The sequence below is a fragment of the Peromyscus leucopus genome, chromosome 12, assembly GCF_004664715.2.
Source record: "Peromyscus leucopus breed LL Stock chromosome 12, UCI_PerLeu_2.1, whole genome shotgun sequence".
Lineage (NCBI taxonomy): Eukaryota > Metazoa > Chordata > Mammalia > Rodentia > Cricetidae > Peromyscus > Peromyscus leucopus.
In genome coordinates, this window is record NC_051073.1 from 72,382,180 (window position 1) to 72,402,902 (window position 20,723).

Genomic DNA, 20,723 nt, shown 5'->3' on the forward strand with positions numbered 1-20,723 from the left:
CCCCCCCCCCCCCCCCCCCCCCCCCGCCACCCAGCACTTTGTAAATTCTGGGTACTGGGCTGTGGTCTTTAAAACAACCATTTATTGATCAGCCATGTGTTCAGCTCTAGTTTAAGCATGCATGTCAATGCTATGATGTAGGAATAACTAATGCAAATCATGACTTCGAAATGAGGAACTGAGAAGCTAAGTCTTCAAGTTCACAGAGTGAATAAACAGCCCTTGGCAGATTGAGAACAAACAGTTTAAAACTCGGATTTAAACCCAAGTCCATCTAGCTGGAAAGCACGTGACTCCCCCCAACCCCCAAATGCTAAGGGCTTCCTGAGGAAATGAGACTACAAAGATAACTGGATGGCAGCAAGCCACTCCGCCTCACCTTGTGAGTCACCAAGACTGTCTGTGGAGACGTAGGTAGAACTCTTCAGATGCAGGAGTGCGCCCTGGGCAAGGCTTCAGGGCTCCTCTTTGCCTGTTCTCCTCCCTCCCCTAAACTGGCAGCCCAGAATAAGTGTTCATTGTGAAGATGAAAAGAGAAGCTGCCACATGCCCTCCAGCAGGAAGCATCTCTGGGAAATTTATTCCTCTCACTGTCATTAACCTCCTCCAGGTCAGGCTCTGGGCCAGCACCCTCTGGCCCCACAGCACTCCACCTGACAAAGGTTGTCCACAGATGAATGACTCAGCCTCATTGCTGTAGTCAGAGCGCCTGCCGGCCGGCGGGCTGCCTCCCTCTCTCACCTGGAACAAACTCCTAGGTCCTTGCTTCCTAAAAGGCTCAGACACACGGAGCTCCAAGCCTGGCTCCCAACCAGAGTTCATGTCCATAGCCATACCAGACATGTCCCTTCTTCCGCTCCTGCTTGACTCTCCCTCCCAAGGCCATAATTTGACAGGTAGAAAAAATACTCTTTCATGGGCTGAGCACAGATGCAAGGTGTTGCCTGCCCAGACTGCTACAGCTTCCTCTACCAGCTCTCTTGGTCTTCTCTGTACAGCTACTGTTCATACAGCATGGCCAAGTGTGGCCCAGGAGCATCAGGAGCTGAGCCCATTCCATGAGATGCCCCAGTGCTCAGTTCCATGCTGGGCTTGGGGCTGTGCACAGTACCTACTGTCCAAGAAACCACAGTCCAACAGATAACTTCATGGTTCAAGAAATGAAGGAACTTCTCTCTTCTCTGTGGGCTTCAGGGGCTTTATCTGAACTAAGGCTAAGGCTGTTTGCCACTGAGTATGATGGCATGTGGCCTGGATCTCAGGAGCTGAGAGATCAGTGGATCCAACAAGGTAAAACCCCTTCAACAATATGGAGTACACCGAATATTTAATCTGCATGATCACATCCACACATGGGCACACATTCTCCTATTCTACGGATTTTCTACCTCCAGACCATGACAAGCCCCTCCCTAGACCTAGAATGATCCTGTTCTTTCTAGAGCAGAAGTGAGGTAGGGGCTCCAGGCCATGTTACATCAGTGCTGAGGTCTAGATGCCCTTCCTCCTGCATTTAGTTGGTCCAGGCCCAGCCCTGTCCTCATGGGTACCTCTGCAGGATGAAGATGACCACCATAGTCCCAGACAACCCCATCCTGCCTGTCTCTTTCCTGACCACCAGCCTCTCCCAGATACGGCAGGGAACTGCGCGGCGGCTGGCAATCCTCACATTCCTCACGGCATGGCTCGTCTGGACACTCTCCTCCACCCTCGCCGAGCTGTTGACAGCCATCCAGACCAACTCCCTAGCCCAAGCATTTTCCAACAACCAGAAAGGCTGGAGGAACGTTCTCTCACCAGGCAAGGGCAGCGCCCGTACCTGCCCCGCCTTCTCTGCAGCCTCCCAGGGCAGCCCGGGGCCTCTTGTCTGAGTCAGGCTGGCACAGTGCCATGGCTCTTGACCAAGTTGTTTGTCTCAACGCTTCAGGGACCCTGTCCCTAGCTGTGAGCATTCTCTCAGACAACTGTGGATGCTTTAGCCATTGTATAATTTTTAGGAAGGCAAAGCCCATGTGCACAATAATAAACCCTCTATGTGGCTCTTCTGTCCTTGTTTTTCCTGTGACATCTGTAACCTAATCTGAACATAAAACCTCCTGAGACTAGGCAGTGGCCCAGTTATCACCCCTTTTATGAACAAAGAAATTAGGATGTCATCAAAGGGCCTGGGGTCATACAGTGGCTGGATGCCAGAGTCCAGATCATAGGTTGTTATCAGGTCTAAAATTTTAGGTAGGAAATTTACAACTTGTGGTGTTTGAATGAGAATGGTCCCCATAGGCTCACATATTTAAATGCTCAGTCACCAGGGAGTAGCACTGTTTTAGAAGGATTAGGAGGTGTGGCCTTGCTGAAGATGTGTCACTGGGGGTGGGCTTTGAGGTTTCAAATGTCCACATCAGGTCTTCTGTCTCTCTATATATCTGCTGCCTGCAGATCTGGATATATAAAGGTCTTGGCTAACTGCTCCAGTGCCCTGCCTGTCGGCTTCCCATCATGATGATCATGGATTCACCCTCTGAAACTGTAAGCCAGCCCCCAATGAAATGCTTTCTTTATAAGAGTTGCCTTGGTCATGGTGTCTCTTCACAGCAATGTAACCGTAACTAAGGCACAGCTGAAGTACATTTTATTTATAGGTAAATATAATTATTTATACAGTTGATACAGACATGTACGTGTATCCAGGCATGTTGAGGGTTCGGAATTCACAGTAGCTGTTCTTTCATTTGCCTCCTCCAGCCACAACACGTTACTCACAATGACCCAGACAGGACACCTACTTCTACACCTCCACAGTGTCCCTGAGCCAGGAATGTCCTTCCAAAGCTTAAGCTCAGAATTCATCTTCAGCACCCAGGCAAACTATCTCCAATGTGAGGCCCTCTCTGGCAGCCTCTGGGTTTGATGATCTACGGTGTGCTTTGTTTTGCCTGGAGGTGAGTCTTTACATACCCGACTCCCAAATGCCCATGAAAAAGCAGTGTCCTGGTCATCGGTTTGCACCACCCACCCCACTCTGCATTCCCTGAGCACTAATGTTCAGTGACAGCATTTCAGATGAGCCTACATAGGTTTTTCTGTTTTGTTTTAGAGACACGGTCTCACAGGTCACCCTGTCTGGTTCAGAATTCACTCTATGTGCCTCTCGGTACACTCAGTACTAGAAAGCTTTCTCCAGTCCCAGCTCCCAGGAGATCACACAGCACCCAGCTGGAGACCTGCTAGACACCTTTGCGGCCAGGTGTGGCAGTGTGACCAAGTTTTGGACAACAAGAACATGAACAAGAGTGACAGGTGTGCCTCCAAGAATTCTCTGACGGTTGCACATAAGGGTTGGAGGGGAAGGTACTCAGAGTACACTACAGGCTTGCATCAAAGTGGCTTTATGTAGTCCTGCATGATAACATTTTTGAATAAAATGTAAAAACATTTTTCTCCTTTTTTTAAAGATTTCTTTCTTTTTTAATTTATTTTATTTATTAAATAAAAGTACGCCTGCAGGCCAGAAGAGGGAGCCAGGTCTCATTACAGATGGTTGTGAGTCACCATGTGGGTGCTGGGAATTGAACTCAAGTCCTCTGGAAGAACAGCCGCTCTTAACCTCTGAGCCATCTCTCCAGCCCTGTGAAAACATTTTTCTAAAAATCTTTCTACTGCCATTCTAAAGGCTCACTTTTTTTACAACCTTCAGACTGCAGGTGTATCTTTGTTTTGTTCTCAGCACACGCCATGGTTTTATCCTCGGGCTTCGCGTCTCTGCCCCCAGCTTGGTTTTTAATGGATCCCGTTGGGTTCCCTTACCGAGGTGTGTGTGGTGCTGGATGCTGTGCCTCACTTCCGCTGGAAAGTGCTTTGCTGCTGAGCGGCTGCTGCACCCCCGGCTCTACCATTTGAGTTTTCCTCAATTATTTTTCTTGTAATTCTATAACTTTACTTCAGTCCGCAATTCCATCGTTCTGTCTTTGAGGTCTCAATTTATTAATTTCCAATAAACTTTACTTTGAACAACTACCCTACAGTTCCTCTCCCTAACCCAAAACCAACTGCAAACCAGAAACGATGCTGGGAGATGAAGACAGCGGCAGAAGAACCCGCTCATCTTCGCGTAAGACAGAGCAGGTCTGTTTTCAAGTGAGCTTTGTTCCTACCCAAATCTCTCCCATCTATCCAGTCCGGCTGAAGACCCTGGCCCCGCCCCTCCGGCCCCGCCCCCTCCGGCCCCGCCCCTCCAGCCCCTCCACGATTTCCATCCCAATCCCAGACATTTCACAGGTAATGCTTGGACTCCCATATGAATCTGGAACATTTTAAGAAAAATAACACCCTTCTTCATCTGGTCACATAAAAGTTTCTTTGGAGATTTCTGATCTACTGGTTGGCTGAAGAAATGGGAGAGTGAAACCAAGAGCCAGGCCACAGGGGAGGGTCTACATCAGGCGATGGTCTCAGTGTAACCGAGGTGGGGAACACCAGCAGACAGGCTGAAGGCTTAGCAAGGGATGCTCCCCTTGGAAGACGAAAGAAAAGGAGCGGTATCCCAGCCAGCAAGCCAGAGCTCAGCCTGCCCCTGCAGGCCCTGGAAAGGAAGCCTGGCTGGAAAGCAAGATACCCACACTCAAGTCCAAGCACCTCCGTTCCCTGGATGACCCGCCTTTGAACAAGTCGCCAGGTCGCACTTGGCTTTTGTTTCCTCGCCCACGAAACAGGGAATAACAGTGTGTGGCACACAGGAAAGACTGTCCTCCATATTCAATTACAGGTTCCCCACAAACAACAAAACCAAGCATTTCTCAGACCTCCCAGGACTGGAGAACACTGGCGGTGAAGAGAACTTCAGCAGACTGTAGAGAAGGAGCCACCTCCACTCTCGACTGCACCCCAACAGCAGCAGGACCGTGTGTGGGCAAGTGTCTGGCTCCCCTGGAGCTTGATTTTCTCATCTGCAAAATGGAGCTACTAATGCCAAGATACCAGTCTTGCTGTCAGGGTCGGGTTAAAAAAAACACACACACATGGTGCCTAATGAGAACCAAGAGCACAGCAAAACCTGTGCCATGTCCCTCATCAAACTAAACTGCGGCTTAAACAAAATGACATGGCAGAGGCTCTCTGTTCTAGCCCGGAAGACCAGCAAGAGGTTACAAAGGGTTGATTGATCCAAAATTTAAAGCCGTGTGAGGGGCTAGGTAATACAGTTTAGCTGATACGAGTACTTGCCTTGCATGCATGAAGGCCCAGCTTTGAATCCCAGCCCTGTGATTTAAACAAAAAAACCTAGTAACATCAGAGCACTGTGCCGCAGAAAACTCTACTACCCAGAAGACAGGAGCAGGTTTAGAAAGGCTGTGAAGAAGAGAACTCCACAGTCATCCTCCCAGGACACACAGTTCTCTCCCAGTTGCCAGGTTTCCCAGTCATCTCAAGTGTATGTGATATATTTATTCATGTGAACATAATTTATGAATATGAGGTCAGGCCGAGCTGAAGTCAAGGACGGAACAGGGGAGGGTTGCCAAGATCCAGGGGAAACTACAGTCGGGCCTCTTTGAAGGCCTCCGTTTCATTCCACATTTGCAGAGTAGGTGAAAACTGGCATTCCTGTCCCCGACTTGTCCCATATCTCCAGTCTTATTATGCATCTTTTTGCTTCTTCCTACACAGTCAAAAGACTTCCTGGTCTTCCACGTCTATCGGCTCTGGAGCATCTCCCTGATAAGGAGTTTCTCTGCCTTGTTTCCTTCACCAATCACCACCCTCCCAGTCAGATGTCCCTAAGAGCGGTTCTCTTTCCCACAGCAGTCGCTCAGGGAGACTCTCCACGGGAAATCTCTTTTTTTTTAAACTCCGAGAGGATAAAAAGCTCCAGTTTCCACATCTATTCCATCACCAGTGTGTCATAAGCTCCCCACTTCCGGTAGCCCACCTCTGTGGGTGGGACTCTCAGAGGCGGAGCCTTCTCAAAGATCTGAAAGCAAGATGGAGTAGAAAAACCCCCTCCTCCAGAGCCTGGGGAACAAACATCACCTTTTCTCAGTTTCCCCTTCACCCTCCTCCTCTCCCTAAGATCCCCAGGCCTGACCCTGAGAACATAAACAGACTTGGAAGGCTCCATGGGGTGGGGGAGAAGGTGATGACCGAAGCTAGAAGCTTCGCAGCTCAGTTTTTGCACTTGCAGCTGAGGGCACCCAACCAGGTCAGGCTAGTTCCAAAAATATCTTTTCATCCAAATACAGTCTCTCGGTAGCATTCTGGGTAGCCTTTGGTGCAGTTTTCCAGAACTGGTCCTCAGTGTCCCTGGACCATGCACTTGCCATCCTTCCCAGAGCTTGATGAACTGGCTTTCCTGTAACTCACTGACATTTACAACCAACTCAAAGTGTACACACTGGGAATATGGTTTATGAAAACAGATAAATGTATCTGCCAGCAGAAGACAGGTTAGGTGAATATACTCAAAATATAGACTGTGGTGCAGATATGAAAAAACAGTGAGTGCACACTGATATGGAAAGACTTCTCTTTCATACAACAAAGCAAAAGACTCATTTGTAAAGTGGCAATCATGATGTAATCCACAAACTGAGTTTGTAAAGGACATCTGAGCTAGGCAGGCCTGGCGGCCCACAACTTTAATCCCAGCACTGGGGAGGCAGAGGCAAGCGGATCTCTGTGAGTTCAAGGCCAGCTCGAGTACTAGGCCAGTCGGGGCCACACAGTGAGATCCTGTTTCAAGAAACAAACAAATAAACAAAAAATCCATTTGTACAGGACCATGAACACTTGGCAGAAAGTCCTGAAAGGGCCTTCCTCCGACTGTAAAGAGGAATCACTTTGGAGAAGTGGACGGGCTGAGGCCAGGGCTCACTTGCCTAGGATGCGTGCAGCTGGGCTGATCTCCAGGGCTGCAGGCAGGCTTACAAATGAAGGATGGGAGGGACGGCATATGGCGACTAGGCTAATGATTTATTATCTGAATATTCTAAAATAATTCCCTTTTCTGTTTCTGTAAGAAAGCCTCTCAAACTTGCATACGTCTTGGATTTGATTTCAGAGCCAGAAACGGGGGACAGGAAAGAAAACAAACAGTTGAGGCCCTGGCATGCTCCCAAGCTACACAGCTAGTTAGTGACAGAGTGACTGCCAGAGACCACAGGTCACAGGCTAAACTTAGGAATAATGAGACGTCCAGGAGACTGAGACTCTGTTGATTACTGTATCAGACCCCCTCTCTTCCTTCTAGGGTCCAGCACCAGAAGAAACCAAAACTCACCCACATCAGAGATAGACAGGCATGGACACTCACCCCTTCTCCTGATAGAAAAGGGCTTTCACAAGGACACGTGACTCAAGGAATGAAGGGCAGACTCAGGACCTTTTTTTGCCCCCCTCCATACAGAGGGGAGGGGGTAACAACACAGAAAGAAGAGAGATAAGCAGAGTCACGGGTGGTACATCAGAGAAACCACACCGTAGACATACCTTGGGGGAGCATGACAGTGACCGTGGGCCCTCCCCCAACCCATATGAGAACCCTGCCTCTCAGGAAGGAAGGCTGGCCATGATTTAGGCCTAACTAATAAAGCCCGTCTGTATTACTTTGATCAGTAGTTACCAAATCTTTATAAATGTGCTGGTAAAAAAAAGATCGAAGTCACAGTAAGAGGTGGACTCTGGCTCAAATCAGGTCTCCTGACTCTAAAGTCTGTGTGTCGTATACTCTACCTTTGTCTTTTTGGGACATGCATGGCCTCCATATTTAAGCAGCAAAGCTGAACATGTTCCCAGGATTGCTGTGCCCCCCTCCCTCCTTGACCCGCTCCCCAAAAGCTTGAGCGGTTCCATAATGGCAAGAAAAGCAAGGTCCCAAGCCAGCACAAACTCAATGCCTCAAACATGCATCACCAGGCTGAGTGAAATATTTATGGCTTGGCTGATAAGATATCTAGGGCATGCTTCAAAGAAACATGAGGTCCAGGCAGGGCCCAGAGTTTCTTCAACAGTCATGCCTTTTACAGTGCCCCGATAATCCCAACCTCGGGGCTCCATCCTACAGAAGTTCAGGAAAGTAAACTGGAATTCATCTGTGAGCGTGCTCGTCACAATATCAGTTGAAACCAGTAAAAATGACTTTGCAGGCGTGGCTCCCACAGACATGTCCACTGCTCCAGGCGCGACAGGGGGTCTCCTCTGTCATCACCCATGTTTCTTGTCACTCATGTCTCCTCCTTCGGACTATGAGGCTTTTACTCAATATGTCCAATGAATTAAAAAAAATAACCCTGGAGTTGTTCACTGAGCAGTTACACAAACTTTACTGGTAAGATTCTGGAGGTCACAAGAGCCAGACCATGGTCCTTCTCCCTCTACTCTACTGTATTGCCTGTGCTTCTGAATTTCTCAGAGAAAAACTGTGGCTACCATTTGAAGACTTGAGGCAGGGCTGGGATAGAAGAGGGAAGCGGAGACTCCTTCCATGGCATGCCCTCACGGAAATAAGCACTAAAGCGATCAGATCGCCTGGCACCATGGGAACTTGAAAGTGCAGCTAACACAGTCGTCGTCAAAACGTTAAACTGTGAAATACAAGAACCAGAACTATACGTACAATTATTCTCAATTATTTTTTTTAAAGCCATCAGAATTTTTGTTTGGTTTGGCTTTTTTGTTTGTTTATGAAATCCAGAAACAAAATTACCAGATAGTACATGGCTGTTTGGGATAGTGGAATTTTTTTTTTCTATTTCTCAATCCTTTCTTGTAACATGTCCTTCAACAGGAATGTCTTATGTTTTATAACCAGAACACTTGGATTCAGAAAGCTGACATGACCTTTCTGGTAATGACTTAGGAAAATCAGCCCTAGTGTTTTAATATGGAATGACAATGGTGCACAATATGCAGTGTTGCGGATGAGCTTGTGAGGACACATCCATGGGAGTCGGGGGGCTGTCGTGAAGCAAGAATGCATGCATACAAGCAAGAAAAAAAAAATGTTTCCCCAGAATGCTGGGAGTGGGGGGTGGGAACAGGAGGAATCAGGTGGGATGAGCATGGAGGGAGAGAGTCCTAACTGAGACAACTGGAATCTGGGGGCATCTCTGGGATGAGTTAGAAACCTAGTGCAATGGAAACTCCCAGAAATCTACAAGGGCCAGGACCCAGAGACCTAGGGTAGAATCAAACAAGACTGGCAAAAAAAAAAAAAAAAAAAAGTCAATGAAATGATTCCTAATGGCATTGTGCTGTACTCATAGACTGGTGCCTAGCCCAGCTGTCACCACAGAGCCTTCATCAGGCAACGAATGGAAACATGCAGAGATCCACAGTCAAACATTAGGGGGCGCTCCGGGAACCCTGTGGAAGAGGGAGCCAGAGGAGCCAAGGACACCTCAAGAAAACCCACAGAATCAACCACCTGGGCTCATAGGAGCTCACAGAGACTGAACAGACAACCAGGGAGCCTACATGGGTCTGACCTAGGCCCTCTGCATATATGTTACAGTTGTGTAACTTGGTCCTCTCGTGGGACTCCTAACAGAGTGAACAAGGGCTGTCTCTGACTCTTTTGCTGACTCTTGGGACCCTTCCCCCTACTGGATTGCCTCATCCAGCCTTAATACAAGGGGAAGTGCTTAGTCTTACTGCAACTTGATATGCCATGTTTGGTTGATATTCGTGGGAGGCCTTCCCTTTTCTGAGTAGAAATGGAGGAAGAGTGGATGAGGGAGCAGGGAGGTGGAAGGGAGAGCCTGGGGGAGAGCAGGGAGGGGAGGGGAAACTGCTCAGGGTGTAAAAACATAAATAAATAAATAAATAAATAAATAAATAAATAAATAAATAAATAAAGTCATTGCACTAAATATGAAAAAAATCATGTTTCCCTAATCAAGTTCTTCTTATCCACGAAAGTCATACACTGATGCCAGGTGTGAGCAAGGAACCATATGTCCACGCCCTCCTCAGACTCTAAGGCCTCCAGCAGCATCTACTTCCCAGGAGAGCCAGGGTAGACACTGACAGATCCACCAGGCAAAAAAAGAAAACTGGAGCCCAGGAGGTTAACTAGAGTGAATAGCTAAGGAGTCTCTTGTCTTCTGACTTCCATCTGCCCTTTGCTTTGCAAATATCCGCAAAGCAGCTCCCCAGGACAAGAGCAAAGTGACCCACTCAGCAAGCCAAAGAAAACGGATTCTCAATGTTAACTGCAAACTTCTCTACCCCAAACCTACCATCAGCATCCATTCCTCTGCTTAACAGCCAAACCTATTTAAATCCTTAAGGAACTCGTCAGCTTATTTTAAAGGGTGTTGTTATAGCAACCATAATAACTTTGGTTTTACTCTGGGGTACCAACAACAGTTTGTTTGATGCAACACCTTCCCTTTGACGCAAAAAAAAAAAAAAGGCACTAAATGTTGGTTGACAGTGTTTCTGTGTATTTGGGAGCAAGTAATTTCTCTTCTCAGTCCTTAATTTTCCCATGTGAGAAGCAAAAGGGTTAAGGAGCATCAAGTTCATTATAGGTGTAGCACCCTGAGGACGGGGACACACACACACACACACACACACACACACACACACACACAGCTGTGAAGAAAACTTCCAGAAAGAAATCTGTGTCTGCAGAGACTGACTGGTTGCTTAGAATTTTAGTGCTATGGAGACTGGAATTTTGCAGGTCCAGAGGCTAATGACTTTATTATCCTGGGCTAAGTTCTGGCCCTCCGGGACAGCCATTCCTTGCACCCCCACCCACAAGCTGTCCATCCTCTGCCCCACCCTCATCCCCATGCTGGACCTAACATCTTGTGACAAAAGATAAAAAGCCTTTTAGAATCTATTAACTTAGCAGGAAACTGACTTCCACCCATCTAAAAGCTGTGGATGCCAACAGATAGCATCTGAGTCTGGAAAAGCTCCCAGCACTTCAATGTATCGCGTCTAGATACCTGTCTCTCTGATGTACCCACCTCTCCTCTGCAAAACCAAAAAGGCTCTGTGGAACTGCTTCCACCTTAGAACATGGGATTTGGGGTCACCTAAAGCTGTGCTCCCAGGCCATGGTCACTCAAAGTGGCTCCAGAAAAAACCATCGCTTATCCCTAAGTTGAGAGCTGCGGTTTTTGACGCTGACATTACAAAGTTAAACAACCTGGAAACCAAGGGGAAAGTAAACACACCTAGGAGGTGAGGGATGGAGGGAGAGGCCACAGACCACAGCTAAGCTTTGGGGAAACTGGCCTCAGTGTTCTATGATTTGCCTGCTTCTCCTCCGCCAAACACAAAAAGCACAGTTGCTTCCATGGGACTCATAAATAATAGATAAATTAATTAAATAAAATCAATGAAAACAATGCTTTGTTTTCCAGCGAGGGGCTCTGGAGCAGCCGGTTACAAGGGACACTTTCCTCCCACTGGGGCTGATGTCAACAGCCCCTGCTTCTGCCCAGACAAAGGCCTCTTAACGCCGGGATGTGAGGCAAAACATCTAAGTCTCTATAGTTGGCCCCAGTTCAATGTGAGAACAAGGGGGCAGCCAGGAGAACAGAACAAAGTTGTGGGAGCAGGATTGGCTGGGGAGTGGGGAATTTCTAAATCTCTCTTCTCCACTGAACAGAGAACCCCGGAAAGGCATAATGGAAGGGTGCAGTTTCCAATTTGAATTATTTTCTTTGTTTAACTCCCAACTGCTCTGCCTAAGGCTACTGCCTTTTAAGCCAGCCGCAGAGTCCTTTGGATGCAGGCGGAGCAGCTGGGATATCCACACTCAAGAGGCTGAACTTTCAGACCTCAGCTTCCTGCCTGTAAAATACAAGGTTCCCTAGCTGCCGCCAGGACCCTTTCAGCAACAATGGTACATGGCTGGAGGCTGTCCAGCGGTCCTCAGAGACAAGTCGGTCTCTAGAGGAACTATCCGAGGTGAAGCATCGGTTAGGCATGGTGCAGTCACTCCAGCACAGGTCGCCTAGGATCCGTTCACCCGCTCTCCCCACCCCATCCTCAGGGCTGCCAAGCCCAGACCTCACCAACTAAAATCTGGCTGCGTGAGCGAAAGTAAAGTGAAAGCAGGCAAACAACGGACCTACCTCAGCGAGCCTCGGACACAAGAGGACCTGGGTGGCCTTGTGTGAAGGGTGACACCTGGTCTAGGCACGGGGACCTCGGAGGAGAAGTGCAAACGAAACCCAAGACCTCACTGGTGCATGTAGCTTAAATTGGGCTATTCTTTCGGTAGGCTAGGGAGGCGCTCGAGATTCCCCAACAGGGGCAGTCGCCAGAGGCACGGGGACAATGGTGTGTTTGGCAGAGTCTATTTTAAAGGATAACTACAGACTCTTGGTTCAACCCACAGCTCTGGGAAGCCTCGGGGGAGAGGTGAGGGCTTGTCATCTCTAGGCACGTGCCCAGAAGTAGAGCACACAAGGTGGGGGTGTGGGGGTGGGCAGGGGGTGCTTTTTGTTGACTCTTTCTTGTTTGCTTTTTCGTTTTAAAATCTACAGGTTTAGTCCGACCCCTCACAGGACACCTTTACGAAACGTCTCTCGCCCTCTGGCAGTGAGTGTCACCTCCTAAGCGCCGCACCCATTGGTTTGGCTGGGACAATAACCTGCCCGCAGGCGGCTCGGCAGAGCTGTTCAACGGGGCTAGCTGCACCCCCAGATCCCTAGCGGGGCACACGTGTGTTTGTTGTGGTGCATGCGTCCCCTCTCCCTCCACCAGGCTCAGTTTCCTGATCGGTTACCCCAGTGGATAAGATCGGAAGGGACCCGCGCTCTGCCAGGCTACGCCTTACACAATACGGGCTCCGGCGGCCCCGCACACGTGGATTTGTTGTGGGTGCGCAGAATGGCGAGCCGCGGGAGGCCAGGGCACCCCACCCCTGGGCCAGCGACAGACACCCCCAGCCCGGAAAGGTGGCTTTTGCCTAAGCCGCCGAGGCTGCCCCTCAGCGCACCCCTGCACCCCTCCTCCCGGCCAGTGCCGCCCGCCTCGCCCCTACTCACTCTCGGTGCTCTCAGCCGGGAAGGCGGCGGCCGCTGTGCCCACCGCGCGCTCGCGCCGCCCCGCAGCCCAATTCCCTTTGTTAGGGTCAGGCAGTGCCAGGGCGGCTCCCCAGCCCGGCCTGGTCCTGGACTCCACACCTCCAGGTGCCTCCGGACCTCATCGGGCCGGGGAAGAAGAGCCCGGGACTCAAGCTCCGAGTAAGTCCCCCGAGAAGGGGACCAGAGGGGAGCAGTGAGGGACTGGGGATGTAGGTGCCGGGGAACGGAGGAGGGAAGAAAAACTGCAGACCGGCGGGAGGAAGCTCGGTCTTCGTTATGCAAATAGAGTCGTTAAAACTAGCAGAGTCCTCATTCACACCGGTCCCCAAGCATCCTGACCCTCTGGAGGTCGCCAGCGAGCAGGCTCAAGGTTAAAGGTGCCTGCCTAGGACTCCCGGGAAGGCAGGGAATCTTGCGGTCCCCCTACAAAGAGCAAGCCTAGGGGCGGAGCAATGCGGCAGGCAAGGAAGCCCAAATGTTGTCTCCACCCTCACCCCACCCCCTCTGCATGTCCCGAAGTTTTGGATTCGGTGTGGTCTGGTTTACAAGGGTGCATGTCTTGGCTCCACAGAGGGATCCTGATCGGGAAAGTCACACTTTAGCCCTCTGGAAGTCAAATTCTCATGTAAAACACATACACTTTAGACTGCAAAATTTAGAGTTTAACAAAAATATGCCAACATCAAGCATGGCCTGTACTCAAACTTTTTTTTTTTTAAATGGAGATGTCCTGAAACCCCGAGACCAGGATACTTTTTCCTGCAGGTATGCAGGCAGACAGTTCTCAGCTAAAATGGTCAAGACAGCCGGGTGCCTTCCCTCCACTGGGGTTAGTATGAGGCTACTGGAGATGTCAGGAGGAAACATCTTGTTTAAGAAGCAGCCTGGCAGGCTGGCCATATCTGATTACCCAGAGGCCACTTCCGAAAGACTGGAAACGTCTATTGGAGGCCTGGAAGCATACCCCTTCAGTTCTTCATATATTCCAGAGAAGAGATGCCACTACCACCGTCAGTAATCCCAAATATCTGCTTTGTGTTGGGAGAGGAACAAAACTGAGCACCTGACGATTGCTGGTCTGGGTCTTCTAGGACAGCAAACATCCCCAGTAAGAATGCTTTAAGACTGGGGCAGAGCATCCTCTTCAAGTCCAGGTAGCCACCTCCCCATCACCAACCTGGGAAAGAAAAGATTGCATCCTCCTCCCCAACACCTTTCTTTCAGGCTGTACTTTCTCCATCCTCTGATTCCAAGCCCCTCTACTGCTGGCCCTTCCCCAGCTGCTCTGGAGTCTGTGGCTTAATACAGAGACCTGAATCAGAAGTGCCAGACAGTGAATTCAGTTCTGGGGCCAAGAAGCTATTTGTTCTTGGGTGAGTTCCACAGTCTCTCTGGGCCATTCTTTCATCTTCTGCAACACGGAGATCTAGAGGACAGCACTGTTCTCAGGATTATACGAAATGATTCGTAGGAAGTGAGTCACTTAGAGTCTACGTATCGAGCGTGCTCATAATAGTGAACCACACAGTGTGAGCGAATAAACAGGCAGACAAACTCGGGTGACTATTTCTGAAAGGGGTGCTTACTGAAGGTTGACGATTTTGTTCTACTACATTAAGAAGCCATTAAACGATGTTCTACGTGGTACACAGTGCATCTCTGTGCTGTACATTGATTCTCTTGCTGCTGTGCTGGGAGATGGAAGTGGAAGCAGGGCCTATAAGGGAGAGGACCAGTTTGGAAACTGACATCAGTGGAGATCTAATAAGAACCTGTACACAGTAACTGCCAGAGGCACATAGCTTGTTCCAGAGTCTCGGGCTACTATAGGTGTGAAGCCCATTTATGAATGAGGAAATCAGGTCACCCAAGGCCCCTGAGAAGTCAGAATCCCCCACATTCATTGAAAGCCTCCATTCTCAATTTTTTCAACATCCTTGTTTCAACTCAACTTAGGAACTCTCAGGAGAGCAACTCTTTTAAAATGTGGGACAGTCCCTAGTCTTGACCAATCAATGGAGAAAATGAGAGGCTCACTTGGGATTTTGAGCTTGCCAGACTGATGATAATCACACACCGTGGCAAGCATAAGAAGTTCTGGGGCTCTGGGACAGATGAGCAGATGTGTAGGGGTGTTCCCAGAAAAATTCCAGGGGGGGGGGGATAACCATCTGGTGGCTGTCCCAAGGTGGCTCATAAGCAGGGTCTCCTTACGAACCAGTGAGAGACAGATGATAAACTACTAACGTGGGGACTATGGTGTCGCCACTACCTCGACTGGTTGTTTTCCTTAGGCGTGCGCATTCTGTAAGTTCTACTCCACCATCTGCGTGTACCTTCCATTCACAGGTTGAAATTTCAACCCTAATCCCAGTGATAGCATTAGGAGACAAGGCCTTGCAGAAGCAGAGAGGTTAGGAGGGCAAAGCCATCTTGAATGAGACCATTGTCCTTACGAAGGAGACACCAGTGTGTCCTTCTACCACGTTAAGACGCAGCTAAAAGGCTCCAGCTACGGACTGGACACGGTCCTCACCAGTCATCAAAGCTGTTGTCACCTAGACCTTGGACCCACTGAACTTCAGAATAGTGGAGAATACATTTCTAGTGCTTGAAACCACTCAATTTGTGGTGTTTTTGTGGCTGCAGCCTTAATAGACTAAGACAGCCCCCTCGGTGTCTTAGATCATGCCCTTCTCAGTCATCTCTTCAGGCAGTTTACTGAGGAGTATAAATGAGATCTTCTTAACAGTCAGTGACACTCTTGAGAAATACCCTGGGGGCAAAAGATATGGCAAGCAATTAGAAGTTTCCCCCAAGGCTTTTTTTTCAACCCCACAATTGATGCTCACGAAGACCTGGAATAGGTTTTCATGATTCTTCTCTGAGCGGCTTCAGCACACATTGTCCAGTAGGAGGCTGGACTCCGGGACCCAACAAACTGTGATCTGCCTGGGCTGCCCACATTGGCCCTCAGTGCTGCCAAGCTTGAGGACGAGACTCACACAGACAGGGAAGTATATAGAGCCCAAGCAAGAAAATAGGAATAAAACAGCAATGTCTCTAAGCACACAAAAGGGCTTCTACTGATGGTTGAGAACAGATAGGCCAATGGCGTGTCAGGGACTAAGGAGAAGAACACCACCAAGTCTCTGGAGAGAGGACAGTAGCCACAAAGGGGGGTAGGGGTGGATGGCCACAGAGCCCATAGTACAGCAAACAACGGCCTAACAGTGCTGGAGAGTCAGGCTAGACATACTTTGTGGGTACATAGGCTACACTTCACCAAGTTGACCTCAGGTCCACCCTAGATTCTTAGGGAGAATGAGAAAAAAAACGTGAGTCTCCATAAGTAAATCACTTACGTTCCAGCCAAATATCTTATTGTATAATAGTAACTGCCGTATATTCAGCATTTGAATGCAAGGCAGTTTTGCGTTCTCACTAACCTTCCCTTTGGGAGGGTTATCCTTAGAAGGCCAGTTTTTGCAGGTCATCCATTGATGCTTGCCCTGTTTTTGCCTAAAGCCAATGTTAGTATGATGTTCATTCGTGGGAATGGGAAGATAACTAGAGATCTGACTTCAAAATCTTTTGGAAGAATTATTTTATTTTTAATTATGTGTGAGGGAGGGGGTTTGAAGGTGTGTGCACATGAATACATGTGGCCTCAGAGTCCAGAAGAGGGCATCAGGTTCCCTAGAGCTGGAGTTCCAGGTGACTGTGAGCCACTCATCATGGGTGCTGGGAACTGAACTCAGGTCCTCTACAAGAACAGGATGTGCCCTTAACTGCTGAGTCATCTCCTCACAAATATTAAAAAAAATTTTTTTTTTAATTCCAAACAAGGTTTCACAGCTCTCTTGGATTGGAGATGATATTATTACAGAAAATATGCATTCTTAAAAAGGCAAAATGATGTCAAGACTCCCGGGTATTTGCTGACAGTGAAACTTGCTTTAGGCATCCTACTAGGTTCCTATGCCTCCATCCCCAGCACCCATCCCTCCACTGGTTTCCCAGATTGTCTCATCTGGATGGCTTGATTAATTGTACTCTTATAGAAAATACCAGCTTTCCTTGGTATCTGCAAAAGAGAAAGAAAGAAAGAAACAGAGAAAGAAAGAAAGAAAAAAAGAAAGAAAGAAAGAAAGAAAGAAAGGAGGGAAGGAGGGAAGGAGGGAGGGAGGGAGGGAGGGAGGGAGGAAGGAAGGAAGGAAGGAAGAAGGGAAGTTGGGGCCGGAGAGCTGGCTCGGGGTTAAGAGCCTGCTGCTTTTGCAGAGTCCTGGCTCAGTTCTCAGCACCCACACGATGGTTCAACAACCATCTCTCACTCCAGTTCCAGAGGATCCAGTGCCCTCTTCTGACTTCCATGGGCACTGGCACACAAATGGTTCACATATATATGGGAGCACTCATCCACATCCATAAAATAGAAACCAATCTTTTTTTAAAAGGAAGTAGAAAGCTACAAAAAAAAATAAAGACAATTCACATGCATTTGTATCCTCACATTTGCAAAGGGTTTGTATATACATGTAAAAATACATGTATTTTACATATTTGTGTGTATTTACATATTTGCATATATATAAGAACATCTTTTTTTCCTCCCCATGAGCCCGCTTCAGACTCAGTGGGTCCGAGGGGTGGGTATGTACCATCTGCATACAGATGGAAAACAGACTCAGAGGTAGAAGTGAGTGAGCCACCTGAAGCCCATTTGCAAGCATTGAGCTGGGTCTGGCTCCAAGGTCATTTTCCTTCCAGCTACCTCTGGCTCCCTGGCGGCCAAAAAAAAAGTCCCCATGGTGGCGCACACCTTTAATCGCAGCACTCAGAAGGCAGAGGCAGGCGGATCTCTGAGTTCAAGGCCAACCTGGTCTAGAGAGAGATTTCCAGGACAGCCAGGGCTACACAGAGAAACCCTGTCTCAAGAAAGCGGGGGGCAGATAAAATGCCAGAAACACCTCACAATCTACCACTGCCAAAATTGCTACTCTGCCCCCCTGGAGCAAGCCTCATAAACTGCCCCCGGCTACCAAACTCACCAGTGATTCCAGGAAATGCAGGCACTCAGGACCTTCGAGGAAGCAAAGGTGCTTGTTATAAATTCTCTGAAAAGGAGCTGGGATATCCGCCTTCCTTGGGGGACTTCTACCGTGGATGCAGTCGACTGTGTGTTTACTGCTCTGAGAACTGACTGCTGTCACAATAACCGGCAGTAGTGGTTAAAGCTTGGTGTAAGAGAGTATGTGGGTTCTAGAAACTTCTTAGACGTTAACTAGTGCTCTGGGGGAGAGGTGGACCAATACTTTGTGCCTGTTGGTCATTTGTTTCAAACTTGCTTCCTTTCGTAAGGCCTCACATTATTATGGTTTTTTTTACTCATTTATTTTTATGTCTCACTAAAATCTCTTTGCTCACTGAGATGTCTGGTTAATTTCAGTGCCTAATGTTCTTTATTTCCAAGTTTTTTATTTTTTTAAAAAAATGTTTATTTTAAAAATAAGCTTTGAAATAACTCTTCTTTTTTTTCTTTTTCTGATTTTTCCAGTAACATGTGCTTTAGGAAATTTGAAAAAGGTCAAGCAAATATACAAAGCGGAGAGGAAAACCGTCAGTATATCAGCCACAAGCCAAGTGAACCTCTGGGCCTTTCTCCGTCCGGTTATTTCCTGTGTGCCTTTCTTCAGCTTCCCGTCGCTAAGACTACAGTGTGTATATGGTGATGCCCTGCATTTCCCCTCATTGAGAGCACAGCATCGGTACTTCTGGTGCGAATTTGAGAGCAGATTTTTTTTCATCTACTTTAGCCTTTATTAGATGCAAGGCAATGTCCTCAGAGACGACTCAGTTAGTGGCTAAGTGTCCTGACAATGTAGTGGGGCTGTTTGAATTTGAAGCCCAAGTTGGCTATATAACCATGGGGAAAATCCCTTGCCCACTTCTGGCTCTTATTCCTTCCTGTCAGACGAGGATGGTAGTGCCCACTTCATGAGGTTGTCCTGAAGACTAAGCGAGTTGATTTTAAGAGCAGTGTTTACAGCGATGCCTGGCACAGGAATCTGGAGCATCGTTCCAATCAGCCTTCTCCTACAGCTGGACAGCGAGGTTGTTTACAAAATTTCAGCTGGTCTAAATGATTTGCAGTAAGTCATTTGCCAAGTGCACGAGGGGAAGGAAGATGAACTTATATCTTATTGGCAAAGGACCAGACATCAAGATGTGCTATTCATAATTGATTAAGAAATGTAAGCTGGGCAAGAGTGGTGCATGCTTTTAATCCCAGCACTAGGGAGGCAGAAGCAGCTGGATCTCTGAGTTCGAGGCTAGCCTGGTCTACAGAGAGAGATCCAGGACAACTAGGGCTATACAGAGAAACCCTATCTGAAAAAAACAAAAACAAAAACAAAACAAGAAAGAAAGGAAAGGAAGGGAGGGAGGGAGGGAGGGAGGGAGGGAAGGAAGGAAGGAAGGAAGGAAGGAAGGAAGGAAGGAAGGAAGGAAGGAAGGAAGGAAGGAAGGAAGGAAGGAAGGAAGAGTAAGTGTGCCAGGAGGAAAACTCTTTGTGGAAGGACCTCTTGAAACCCAGACTAGCTGAAAACTTAGTATGTAGCCAAGGCTAGCCTTGAACTTCTGATCTTTCTGCCTCCACCTCCCAAGTGCTGGGGTTACAGAGTTAAGCCAACATACCCTGCTCAAAACTTCATTTTTTGACAGGACTTCTGTCCTAGTTAGGGTTTCTTTTTCTTTTTTTTTTTTTTTTAATTAATTAACATTTTTTTTCATTTATTTTACATACTGACCACAGCTTCCCCTCCCTCTTCTCTTCCCATTCCTATCCCCCTCTACCCCTCCTCCCATCTACCCCCCTCTCCATCCACTCCTCCTTCATCTCCATTCAGAAAGGGGCAGGCCTCCCATGGGCTTGGACAAAGCATGGCACACCAAGTTGAGGTAGGATCAAGCTTCTCCCCTGGATCAAGGTTGGGTGAGGTAATCCAGCATGGGGACAGGTTCCCAAAAGCCAGGTCGGTGCCAGGGATAGGTCCTGATCTCACTGCTAAGAGCCTTACAAACAGACCAAGTTACAAAACTGTGGCAGACATGCAGAGGGCCTAGGTTGGTCCCATGCAGGCTCCCTAGCTGTAGGTCCAGAGTCCATGAGTTAGTTAGGGTTTCTATTGCGTAAAGAGACACCATGACCATGGCAACTCTTATAAAGGAAAATATTTAATTGGAGTGGCTCCCTTACAGTTCAGAGGTTTAGTCCATTATGGTCATGGTGGGAAGCAAGGCAGCATGCAGGCAGACATGGTGCTGGAGCTGAGAGTCCTTACATCTTGATCCAAAGGCAACAGGAAGTGAACTGTCTCACTGGGAGTAGCTTGAGCATATATGAGACCTCAAAGCCTACCTCCACAGTGACACACTTCCTCCAACAAGGCCACACCTCCTAAAAGTGCCAGTCCCTTTGGAGACCTTTTTTTTTTTCAAACCACCACAGTAATATTTATCCCAGTTGACATTTACTGAACTCAGTAGGCCAGAAAGGATCTAAACTAGGTTAAGGGACAAAAAGACAAATGAGAAACATGCCCCACCCTTAAGGAGCTTTAATCAGGTTTACAAAAAATGTCACCATTATTGCCTCTAGGAGGACATTTTTAGGGT

At 48.2% G+C, this 20,723-nt stretch overlaps 1 protein-coding gene and 1 long non-coding RNA gene across 6 annotated transcripts in view; one reads left to right on the forward strand and one right to left on the reverse strand.

The window, feature by feature from the left end:
• The window catches only part of St6gal1 (ST6 beta-galactoside alpha-2,6-sialyltransferase 1), a 130,927-nt gene extending 117,457 nt beyond the window's left edge, over positions 1–13,470 (reverse strand). For 2 of the 4 annotated variants that reach the window (XM_028875197.2, XM_037209817.1), the window contains exon 1: positions 13,008–13,467. The gene's annotated coding sequence lies outside the window, so the exon portion shown is untranslated. Of the gene's footprint in view, positions 1–12,089; positions 12,175–13,007 lie in introns of those variants that run through there. The other 2 variants (XM_037209822.1, XM_028875196.2) reach the window with 2 other exon arrangements.
• On the forward strand, positions 12,287–19,343 carry LOC114697105. 2 transcript variants are annotated; one of them, XR_005092547.1, is made up of 3 exons: positions 12,287–12,378; positions 12,504–12,558; positions 18,604–19,343. It is a non-coding gene; the product is annotated as an uncharacterized LOC114697105 (long non-coding RNA). The 2 variants fall into 2 exon arrangements; XR_003735115.2 differs by lacking the exon at positions 18,604–19,343 and adding an exon at positions 13,812–14,951.
• The last annotated feature ends 1,380 nt before the right edge of the window (positions 19,344–20,723 follow it).